The following is a 13,449-nucleotide window of genomic DNA, read 5'->3' on the forward strand; positions in this document are numbered from 1 at the left end:
ATTCGTAGACAGTAGGCACCGCTGAAACGTATTCTATCGGACGTATAGATATAATATTTACTATCGCGGCTGTTATATGTATTATTAATAAATCACCAATTCGTCGAAATCGCGACCATTAACGATGGACAAATTCGCTCGTGACAGATTATATATTGTTGTTATTATTTTTAGAAAACCGAATTGTCAACAACGTGCTCGATGTGCAACGTCATCTTCGTGCGAAGATGTCAGATGACTCGAGTGTATAATATGAGCAATGGCTCGTGTCTTAGTAGTTAGTGGAAACAGTATTTATTTTTGAATCGCGTTGCGCTGAACTATAATATATACCTACCTATTTGTTAATATTAAATCTCGCCAATTGGCCGAATATCGTTATAACTCATATAATTCACAGCGTTGCGAACACCGTGAGTAGAAAAAAAATAACAAATCACCGATACGCCGGAATCGTGAGAGTAGACAGAGTAACCTATCCTCTACCAGTGAACATACAATAATAAATAATAATAATAATACGCTGCAGTGTACTCATACTGCGCGTTATATTATTAAATAAGCGTATTTTTTTAGTGCGTTCATTAAGCTCAATCACCGATGTTTTACGACCGAGAAACCCTATATACGGTCGGTAAAAATATTCGATTACCTACCTCTCGGGTTCCGCCCCCTCCCGGAAGCCCTATTTTACCACCGGGCCCCGTGTCCGTCCTCCGCGCCGCAGAACACCCACTTGTCACGCGTAATATTATTATTATTATTGTTATTTTATGGTCTTGCCGCACAGAGGCGTCTTGTTTATATTTCGTCAAAAACGGTTCGCCGACCCCTGTACGCCGGCCGGACGTATAAATACGATGTCCGCGAGTCACGGCTATTTTATTATCATAAACACTAAACCAGCCATGTCAAACGTAAAGTATCAACGGGGCCAAAAATGTCCAATAGAATAATACCTATTATTACTATATATGCGGGCCGCACAGAGAACTTATAGGAATAAAAGTGGGTACCACTCTGCTGTACAGTCGATTGCAGGTGTTGAGTGGGTCACTGTTGTAATGGCGGGTGTGTTGAGTATAAGTTTAATGGTATATTATATTAAACATATCATATCATTGCATTTGTACGAAAAACGATTATGAGTGCAATCGATATCGCACAGTATGTTGTTTCATGTCATGCTTTTTTACATTGTTTTATTAACTATTAACGATTTTATATTTTTAACAACGAGTACGTGTTCCGTAGGTACGCCTAATAGATTTTCAACAACACGGCATCGTAATCGATTTCCGTTTTCTGAGCTTCCTTTGACCTGCAGCTTGCAGGTGGTTTAAAGACAACTGCAGGCTTTAGAATCAACGTTGTCATCTTGATCTGGATAATATATACCTTCTCACCAGTCACTGTGATCGGAGAAGTGCTTGACGACTTGACCGAACTCTTAACAAATGCTGTTTTACCCGGGGTCTTCGGAGGCAGCGACGTAGCAAACGGTGTCACGAGTACAAAAGCTGGCGGCATTTTCGGCACTTGAGGGATTATTATAAGTCATCGTCGACAGAGCTATATAATATGCAGCGCTTTGATTGTAATAGTGGTTTGCTAGATAAGGGGGGGGGGAGAGACATTCCAGTAAATCCGAAGTTTTGTCATCTCGCTTCTACTCGTCTTTAACGGCGGTCAGTTCGAATTATTCGAAACAATGAAGTGTGAATGTTGTTCTTCATTATATATATATATATTATATAACTTATAAGCACACAGAAACGTACAAAAATAATATTGATTTCTCGTATATATACATCATATTATTAAAGACGTGTAGGAGTGTATTAATTTCTAAGGTTTCAACTAGCGTCTTAAGTGTGTTATATGCTTGCAGTGGATAGACTTTTCTGTGTTACCCAAGAAAACGTGTTGATTGGTAAGTTTGGCGTAATGGCGTTTATTTCATACATGTTTTCAATTTAAAAATAATATATCGTATATAATGATTAACAATCGTGTATGCATTTACACCTACAACACATACGCGACTTGTATTGTAGCGAGGAGTATTAAAAAAATATGGGACATTTTTAAAACGCGTTCATTGTTCATATAATATTATAAGTCACAACTATGTGTTTTTGTCATAATATTCTATTCATTCTCGACCTAAATTAAAATAAAAATTTTGATACATAATTACCATAACAACAATTATAATTTATTTGGGCTAAGGTAGTAAATTATAAAAGTTGTTGACTTATTATTGTATGTATAATAGAATTATAATTATTTTAGCCAGTTCACCGTCGAGGAAGACCTCTTATTGCTGACACAGGAGAAACTATAATATTATTAATATTATAGGCGTACCTAAAAAAAAGGTAGACGTTTCTGCTACGAAGTAAAAACGAATTTTGAAAAATGGCGAAAAAATTATATTTCCGATAGCTGAAACGCGCGCGCGACCTCCCGCCGGGAGTGTTTAAGACCTCGAAAAGTCGTGCATTCACAGGGGTCCGATGAATTGACTGAAAAGCGTAAACCTTCATTGGAGCGATTCACACTCGAAATCCACCGCGGCCGACGTGTACACTTTGCAGTAAAATAGTAATGTTCTATATGACGCTGTATGTATATATATACTTATGCGAGCGTTTGCTGTTCGCGAGCAACTGGACCACAGCCTACGTAAGTATAATATCCATATAATAATATATTACGTGTATTGCGATCATTATATATATTATGACGGCTCCGCGTAAGTCGTGAAAATCGTATATAGTGTTCGTAAAAACTCAAAAACACGATTCTGTACTTATATCGTGTGATGCGACTACGCCTATTATATACGTTTACGATTTGTTTTTTTTATACGCGTCCATAATAATAATATGATCGTCGCATATAATACTATACGATTTCACGTAGGTTAAGTACCCATCATCATCTACTTACTTAGGTCATTAAATTATTTTTTTTTTTAAATTCTTATTGACATTTTGAATAAAAACGACGTTATGGCACAATTAAGCCGATTACCCGAATTATCGCGTCGTGTATCGTTATCAGCTGTTGTGACTGTATGATAAACAATACGAACAGATTATACGACGGATGGATTTATAATATTGTACAAATAACGCACACTATATTGCCGTCTCGAGAGTCAAAACCGTTTCGAACTGAGTAGATAATAATAATATATAGCAACGTTTATCTCCACGGTTGCGGGACAAAACGTCTCGCCCCGAACAATAATGGTTCACTTATATTTGTTTTAAAGCCATAACTCACAACGCTCGCCAATAATAAGCACAAATATTTGGGCGAAATATCTTGCGAGATGATCAGCGGTGATCGTTCTTCGAACAATGACTATATACCTGCAACGTGGTCTGCGCCGAATTTAAAACGGTGTTATTTCAACGGTGCAAAAATAATATTGTCGCTCCCAAACTATATTATAATATTAGGCAAATATATCATTTTACTCCGCGAGATATCGGATCGAAAACTGCAAAAATCGGCCAACGACCGGTTTAAAAATAAAAAAAATAATCGTCGGAGCGCACGAGCTGCGATGTTCTACGATGTAAAATAAAATACAATATAATACGTAAATAAGTATACAATCACAGTGTACTCGTCGTCGCCGTGTAAATATATTATATTATATTTTATTACAATAAAATCGCCGTGGACTGTCGCGACAACCGCGCGGTTCTCATGGAAAGCGCCTCTCTCCGCCTCTCTCCGTCTCTTTGTCTATCCATCTCTCGCCGGGACGTACTTACACGATATGATATAGGTACCGTTCGCGTCACGACTCCCATGTCGGACGTCGCTCGCGCTGCTCGTTTATACCACTGCGGCAGGCCGTATTATCCGTACGTCCGAAACACGTTTTTTCCTGTCGCCCGCAATAATTTAACCGCACTTAAACGCATTACGCCTGGACCGGAGAGATTTTTCTTCCGCCGCACACAATATAATATATATTTATATTTCACGTGCATAGTGGTTCACCGCGAGTATGTCATCCCTGCGTGTTTTACTTTGGTACTAGGTAGGTGCATTCAAACAATGCAGATTTTAGACATTTATAGACATGCCCACCTACTTCGCTATGTTATTTTCAAATTCTTGAGATTTTTTGCATTACTCGAGTACTGTGTCTATGGCGGTACTAACTTCTGTTTTTCAGTTGAAACCCTCGCCCCTCTTTTTTCTGTAGTTGGTTACTGTATTATTTACTACAGTCGAAAATTATTTTCAAATAATCATTTAATATTCTTCATGTCTTCCAAACTCATTATGATAAACTTATAACTATTCTCAGTGTACACAATTAAATGATTCAAAAACTACTCGTTCGAATTATGATTAGATTCGTCAAAAGTTTAGGAATAATGTTAAGGAATTTGACGGTGAGTTGCATTTCGCATAATATTATTGTGAATTTCAGTAAAGACGTGTCACTAACGTGTCAGTTCTAGATTAAGGTCTATTAAAGTTCTGATGGTTTCTAGGCTATTGAGGCCCTTTATTTTGCTGCTACTCTCCTTGGTGTATATACATGATTAAATATTTTTTACGTCGGTTTTTATAATCTTCCCAGTGAATGAGTTCTGGATAGTTCTGACGAATTCCGTTACGCCGTATGTATCCGGGTAACGTGCTCTGGTTCGTATCCTCCCGGCGCCTTGTGTCTTGTTGTAAATATAATATTTTACTTATTCTGATTGAACTATGCGGGCCTATTTTTTCAATAAAAAAGTTCGTCTTGTTTTTAATAATTGAGCATTTAATACGATGAATAATTAGTATGCGTATTATATTATATAGTTTTATGCGGTAACTAACTATAATATTAGTAATTAAAAATTATTACAAACATCAAAAATAATACCAATAAAATGAATTATACGAAAACATATATAATATTTGAGACCAGTAAAATAAATGATAACATCTACATATTACATATTTAAGGTATATTATGACTACAAGAGGCATTAAATCTTTCAAAATCAGTTAATATAATATTATGCGCGTTCTTATGTTGTAGCTATTCCCGCTCGATTGATTGGTTACATATTTAACATCATTATACGCGTATGTTTGAACGTTGTTGTTGTTGTTTGTTTTTTAATTACCAAGGTTTTATAACTTTGAAAAATTGCCGACGATTTTTAATTTCTCAATCTTATATTTATATATTGTAGATGTTTTGAACATTTCGTGATTATTCTTTTTATCCGTCCATTTAAAAATTCATGTAGACATATAGTATATACAACTATATAGTAATATATAATATAATAATTTACGTTAACAGAGATCTATCAATTCAATACATTATATACCTAATATTGTTTTTAAATAAACCACCTATATTGTCTGTTTCACTTCTCAAAGTATAAACTCTAAATGCTTACACTACCAATGTCTCGTATTCTTGCATTTATGTAGATATAATATTATAATATAATATAGTTATATTAGGTGGAGGATGTCACTCATTCTCCCGACGGTTCGTGTAATTTACCAGTGTCTACGACGCGTAAGATTTTGCTTGCACCATACAGTACTTCGTTATTCAACCGTCGCATCTTTATTTGAAGCTTACTGATCGCGGTCGATCATCGTCGTGATACTCGTATAATATCATGTTTTGTGTTTATAGGTTTCATTCGTCTGTTTTTGTCGAATTCAAATTTATATAGAACTGTCTCATCCGGTACGCGCAGTGAATGTAATTTGTGCGTGCGTCGGTCAGACTTTGTTCGTCTACAATGATTTTCAAAAAGGTTTTGCAGACGAGTGTGTATAACTACAATGAAAGCGAATTTCGCTTGTGTCGGATGAACGGCGACGATTCGATATGATAATATATAATTATTTTATATTGTTTTTTACGAATATTATACCATCTACTCCTTGTGTGAAGAACAAACTGTCTCCTAGATATACCTACTCAAATTTACAAGTCAAAATAATGCTATTCGACTTTATGAGTACGATTTTATATTTTATTTTTAGTACCTAGTCGTTTATGTATGTACTCGTATATATATTATAAAAATACTTATGTTTAAATTTTTGTCTCGGAAATAAATAATAAGCGTATAACCCATCATATTGACTTTGACTATGCGTTTGTAACTTCCACCACCCCACTATGGCCCACAGGCCAATCGATCAGCCCAAAAAGTATTGCAGGTATACAGTACGCACGTTTATCAAAGTTTATAACATCAGCTCGTGTGTCGTATCCAGCGCGACTCGGTGGAATACTACAGGAGTACCTATAATAGAGAGTGCATAAAGTTTTATATATTTAATGCATATGTATTAGATAGTGTCAGAAGATTATTTCATCGTATACATGCCTAATGCAACTTTAATGGAAAATAAAATTTTACTAATTAATTATTCGGTTACCGAAAGGCAATGTGCGGTAGATTACAGAAACCTTTTTTCGACGTATCGTTACACACACCAATGAATGATCAACTTAGAACAGAAATTCTGGTTTTGCTGTTGTAATAATTTTTTGCTATGCATGATGACCAGTTTATTATTAATAATATTTTTTTTTTCAAATATTTGAACAAAAGTAGTGTGTGTAATATATTACATTATTCTGAAATATTTTCTATTCATCCGGATATTATATTTTTCATCCAAGTAATCCATTATGAAAGTATCATTAAAGGATTAACAGATTTTTGATAAATCTTATTAACTAAAATCAATATAATTTAAAGACTTATTTAAAATAGAGACAAACAAAATATCATATTAAATATAAAAGAATACATTTTATTCTTATAAAAGTATATCGTATTATTCATAATAATACGCCTGGTAGAATCCACCCCCCTTACATTTATATATACTGTCAATCATAATAGCACTCAATATTCTGATATAAAAATGCAATAATAAAATGTACACAAAAATAGGGCAAAACTGATAATGTGACGTTTTTATATCATAGGTATATCAACTGTATACAATATTATCAAGTTTTAGATGTAGCGAACCCACAACCCTATATACATGTAAGTTCTTGTATTTTGAAAAACTATTTTTCACATTAATGTAAGGAAGTAACTAAATAGTTATTTACTTCATCATTGAAAATTTTTAAATGTTTGACAAGATTTCAAAACAGGAAGTTTTATTTAAAATGTAATTTTTTTATCTTCTACTCATTTTAATTTTATTTTGCACATTTTCTACAACTTTTAGTGACTCTTGTTACATCTTCTACGATGACGATATAATTAAATTTTAAATTACATTTTCAGTATTCTAAAAAGCACTTAAAAGCTGTACATTACTAAAATATGCACTAAACAGCAAAAAATGAAAATATGCAAATATATAGGCCAAATAAAATATTGGATTTAGCTTATTTACATTATGAATCATACATCATTTCGATTATCGAATATTATAGACGCTCGTCAAGAGTTTTTACTACATAAAGATACTATGGTGTTCGACTGAACTAATTGAAAATAAATTATAACTTACTATAGATACTTTAAAAAAATAAATTAAATTAAAAAGGATGGAAACACAATAATTATTAACCGAAAATATCCCAGCAAGTTTACTTAATATAGTATCAGTACAAGTTCTACGTGGATTTTTAAATAATACTAATAATAAGTATAATTTTCTTTAGGTTTTTCAGTGTTTCGACTGGCTTATTGACTTTCATTCTCTTCTCCGTTCTTCTCTGTTTTCTATTTAACTACCAATATCTATATATTTTCCATGCTATAAAATGTTCGTTCTTAAGACATATACTTTTTTATTTTCATGTTTTCATGAAACGATCCCTTCAATAACTTATAGCTATATTAGGCAATTATACCTCAAAGTATTGCTTTTCGATTTCATTTTTTTTGTTTTGTTTTATAGTATTATATTATTATTTATTGATTTTTTTCATATTGAATTGCTCTGACCATTGTACGTTTTTTACTCTATTTATCTAGATGACCTTTTATATATATATATATAATAATAGTACATAGTATCACATATCTATAGCTTCTATTGAATGTTCTTTGATTTTTTTTTTTTATACGGCCATATCTTCGCTGAATTCAATAATTATTGTTTAACATCTTTATAAATTATAATACATGTTATTTATTTGTGCTATTGACTTTGTTTATTTAAACTAAAAATAGAGTTGGTTTATAAAGAAATTGGAATTGGTATGGATAAAGTGTAACTAAGTAAAATCGCTATGTAATTTTTATTTTATAGCTAACAACTTTTTCATAATAAATATACTTTCAAGAACTTGTTTTTTAATATCAATATTTTATTGCTTTGAGCGTACAAGATTTTAGTATATTTAATAACAATATTTTTTTTATATACACAATTGTTTGAATGATGTGTACTTAATGCATAATATCTAAGATGATGTAACTTATTTCATAACGTTTTTATTTTTTAATGACTAACTGATAAAAATAATAATTGACCGTCATTTGTTGTTATATTTACAATAACTGTAAATTTTGGTTAACTTGGAGTGATTATTATAACATAACTATAAAAAAATTAATGAAAATGAAATTTAAACAAGAGAGTGATAAAAACATTTTGAGGTTATAATTTATTAAATCAACACCTCAAAATAAACACATTTTTCTGAACCGATTAGGATAATTGACTTCCAACACTGATAACGAGAAAGAGGGTGTTAAACCTAATTATTCATTCCATAAGTTCACGCATAGATACGTAATTCATTTCCTTTCCATTTATACTTGGAATAAACCTCACTGATACATAAGCCGTACGTGGGTGCGTTATACAGAGGCTAATTAAATTGAGTCCAAAATTCCGTTTTTGTGGTAAACTGAGTTCCGGATTTTAAAAGGTATAAGATAAACTGAGTCCCTGGTTATAATATGTTTAGTTTCCAAAACAGCACATTTTCTTTCTCACTTTTTCAGGCTTAGTACTATCTGTTATGTTAACATAACTGGCGTGGTTAAAAATGTGCTTTTTGTTTTTAATATTTAATATAAATCATTAAGTAGTTGTATATAAAAATCACAATTAATTAAATATATAATATACAAATTTAAGTAATTTTTTTTTTATTTATTACTATTTATTGTTATTATGTACATGCTAACAATGTATTTGATATGTTCTTAACGAAATCAAATGTTGAAATATTTTTATTTTCATATTTCAACATTTCTTGTTTCAAAAAAATATTTTTTCTATTGTAATTTTTTTCATTTTAATTACCTCTTGCTATGTATTTTTATATATGTATCTATTTGAATGTATTTAAATAAGCAAATCGGTAATCGATAATCATTAATTGGTGACTAGTTATTTTACAGTACTCATTGAATCTAGATATTGTTATTTTTAAATAGGTACATCGTTGTTTTTTATAAATTATTCTATTGAAAAATATTATTAGTTGGGACTCAGTTTACCTAGCACGTTAAAGTTTTCCGGAGTCAATTTACCTAGCCCCAATATCCGACCAATTATTTGGGACTCAGTTTACCATTCCCGGTTAGACATTTTGGTATCGTACGAACTACGCGTTGATATCGGTCCCAGAAGTACACAGAATGTCAGAATGTTAATATTATAATAGTGTATATCACGGTTTAATCCCTTCAAGTTATTTTATTTTCGTAATAGCGTTATTAACGAGTTTCGATCTCGATATCTAGATTTGAAGATTAGCTATTTCGTGTAAAAAAAAAAAAAAACAGTATAATATATAATATGCATACTCAACAACATACACACACACACACACTATACCACACTGCTTCGCCTACTGAATGCGGATAACTCGCCTATATTATAACGATATACGGTTATCCATTATAATATTATGTTTTATGAAGAATAAAAATATGGCTCAAGTCGTCCACGTTCATAAAATCGGAATATTTTAACGCTGACTTACGACTACGCTGTGAAATTAACGATAAATAGTGAGATTGCATCTCTGGACTTTAGAACATCGACCAAATATTTCGTGCTCATCCGACCACAAATCTAACGATTAAGGCGTTTTTTTTTTATTGTTTTTTTTAAATATTTTATTTAATATTATTGTTATTTTTATTTTTACTTTGTCGCTTTCAATACCGTATTTACTTATGATCGCGACGCCATTAAATATTCAGTCAGACTTTTTTCTCAGGTTCTGATCGATTACAACCTGTTTGGAACGCGACAAATGGTGAAATCGGAAATGTCGTGTTTTCGTGAAAAATAAATTATCGTAAACATATTCTACGATATTATTATGGCGCCTGTTTATACGACCGTATAAGTACGTCTATATTTACCTGCATTGTATGGCACGACAAGTTTTCGACTTTTCGGATGATATTCGATGGCGTCGACCGTAAAAATCTGGTATCCGTTGACGACGAAATTGCGTCTCGTAAAGTCGGACTGTTGTTTAATAATAATTCGTGGGTGACATTTCATAGTGGTCTTCTTCCCCTTTGCAGACGAGTTTATATACACGGTCATAATATAAAAACAGGATCATTGACCCCATAAGGTCTGCCGGCGGAGCCCTGCACTACCCCCGTCGTCGTAAAAGACGAGAAACGGCGAAAGTACAATACCGTACTTACACGTGCGCACCGAAGGACATTTTATACCTCTTTCCTCACCACCTGATCCACATTGGGAAAAATGCAGTTTTAACATTATACGGCTCTATATATGTATATTTATATGTGTGTGTGTGTGTGTTGTATATATAACGGTAACTACCATATATATACAACAGAGACAATAAATTTATACTGAAAAAACGTATATAATATATAAAAGAGCAGACAGGGTTGGTGTTATGGTACGAGAGGAGGACGGACTCGAAGGCCAATATCTCTCATTGTTCCCCAGGGTTGTACTTTTCTCTCGCGCACGACTCCACGACCTCCGGTCCCTGATTCACCTACACGCGTTTCGACTGCGTCTACCCTAAGTACCTACTCTGTTTTGGAATAGAAGGCGTGGTAGGCGAAGGGTCGGACGTGTCAGTGTTGCCGGTGGTAGTAGTCAGCAACGGAACTATATACACCTGTAAATGTTATAAATATATATAGTGGTAAAGAAAGAGAGAGAAGCAATGTGAGAGAGACAGAGACAGACAGAAACAGAGTGAGGGAAGAGATAGAGTGACGAGAAGAGGCGTTGAAAGGTACCTTCTGTGTGAGTGTGTGTGTGTGTGTGTGTGTATATGTGTGAAGAAGAAGAGTTGCTGCTACGGATTTTTCGGGTAATAGGGTAATCGGATTAACTGACGGCTACGGATTGTCGAATACGTTTGACTGGGAACTCGGGCACCCGGTGAAAACTGTGGCAGCGGTGGCGGCAGGAAATCCTCTGGGAACGATCTTTATGATGTGTACGCCAATGCTAAAAACGGCCGCTGCCGTCGTTGTCGTCAACGCCACGGAATGTATTCCTTAAGTCTAAGCCGTAATACGGATTTATATAATATGACACTATATATATGGCCACATACTCACGTTTATATAAGGTACTTTTAAGTAGGTACACGTACACCTATAATACACTTAAGAGCCAACAACCACCGTCCAAAGTATAGGTTGTTATTTAAAAAATATGAAATACAAATTATATTTTCCATCGCACTTTACAATACTAAAATATTTATGTATTACATAAAATGAATTCATGTCTAATATTTTCATCAAAATATGTTTTAATAGAACGATTATTCGACACTGAAATTATGACACGCTGCACAGTGGTTTTAACCGTTATATTTATTAGTATAAACCTACCTACTATAAACAAACGTGCGTATTACAATCGATGGATTACATAATTATTTACATAATTTATGATTAATATGCAATCATATTTTATAAATAACACTCGTAATATATAATAAAAAAAAATACAGCGATTTTACCAGTATTATACGGTCGTTATTACCTACTATATTTAAAAACAGTTTCAATTGAAGTTATTACACAACCTAAGCTTCAGCCTCGTCGCAAAAATGATATAAATTCTTTACCCTTAGTGGCGGTGGTGAAAATGTTTTTCTCGATCTTAGTTTCCACCATCACTCGTTCACTGTTGGTAAACGTTTAAGTAAAATTAAATATTATTTACCGGTTTCAATTTCCATACGAAACACAGAATTAAGCAAATATCTATATGTGCCAATGATATTATGTTGCAGCACATTTGAATTTGAAAAATATTACAGTGTACCTAAGCAACGCTTACCGTGTTTGTACTGCAGAGTATGCTCATTAACTATATGATATTATGTGAAACATTGTAAAAACAAAAAACATGGTCGCAATCTTAACGAACGTGATTACTCGTACCGGCAAACGTTATCATGTCCAGTATCGTACCTACAGTATTATATTGTTACAAAGTTTTGGAGCCATTGAATCGCATTTTAGCCAAACGTCGAGGGGAACCTATATACACGTCGAAGATTCGTCACTGAACTCGCCTATTAACTATAATTACCTAAAATCGCGACGAAATTAAAAACATAATAAATAATAATAGAAAATGAAAATAAGATGTAAATGGTGATTGATCAAATAAGATCATATACAATATACATGTATTACATTTTATTATATCTTATCAAACCAATACTCGCGTTTGAATGGATTGACTATGTTACATAAATATATTATAATAATTCTGACCGGAGCGATCGTCGATGGGGCCACTCTTGCACACAATATAATATTATGACGAATACGTTTTTATTTTCTCTCTTGTTCTTCTGGCTTACCGTTAAATAAATATATACATATATAATTAATATATTTTACAAGGTGATTCATTTCTCTTTAATATTGTAGTTGTTCAAAATCTGATTTTTGGAATTTTCAATTATACTTAAAAATTAAATTTTCAAACACTTATAAGAGTTATGTGTACTATTTAAGGCATATCCTATATTTCCTCGGAGTAATAAACTTCTGTTTTCTAAATGTGAACCTTTTTTTATATCGTTAATTATTTAGTGGATTATTTTTCTAAACATTTCGAAGTATCGATATCAAAATTCGAAACGTTTTATGGTTTTTGAGTTATTTAACTTAAATATTAAAGATAATAGGTCCATCATAATGCGTTTTGAAGAAATCTGACCTATTATGACAATTTTCAAATTTTAGTAATCAATATTAATCTATCAATAGGTATTTATAATTTATAACAATAGTACAACTGGTACAAGTGCAATAAACACTAGGTCCAATATGACATATTATGTATTTTATATTTTATATTTTTGTGAAACTATTTTACTATTTTTAACTGAAAAACTTGTTTACAATATTTTGAATTAAGCACATTTTTTTACTAAATAATTTACAGTAAAAATTAAGGGTTCTTGTTTGA

Source organism: Rhopalosiphum maidis, chromosome 1 (genome assembly GCF_003676215.2).
Source record: "Rhopalosiphum maidis isolate BTI-1 chromosome 1, ASM367621v3, whole genome shotgun sequence".
NCBI classification, from domain to species: Eukaryota; Metazoa; Arthropoda; class Insecta; order Hemiptera; family Aphididae; genus Rhopalosiphum; species Rhopalosiphum maidis.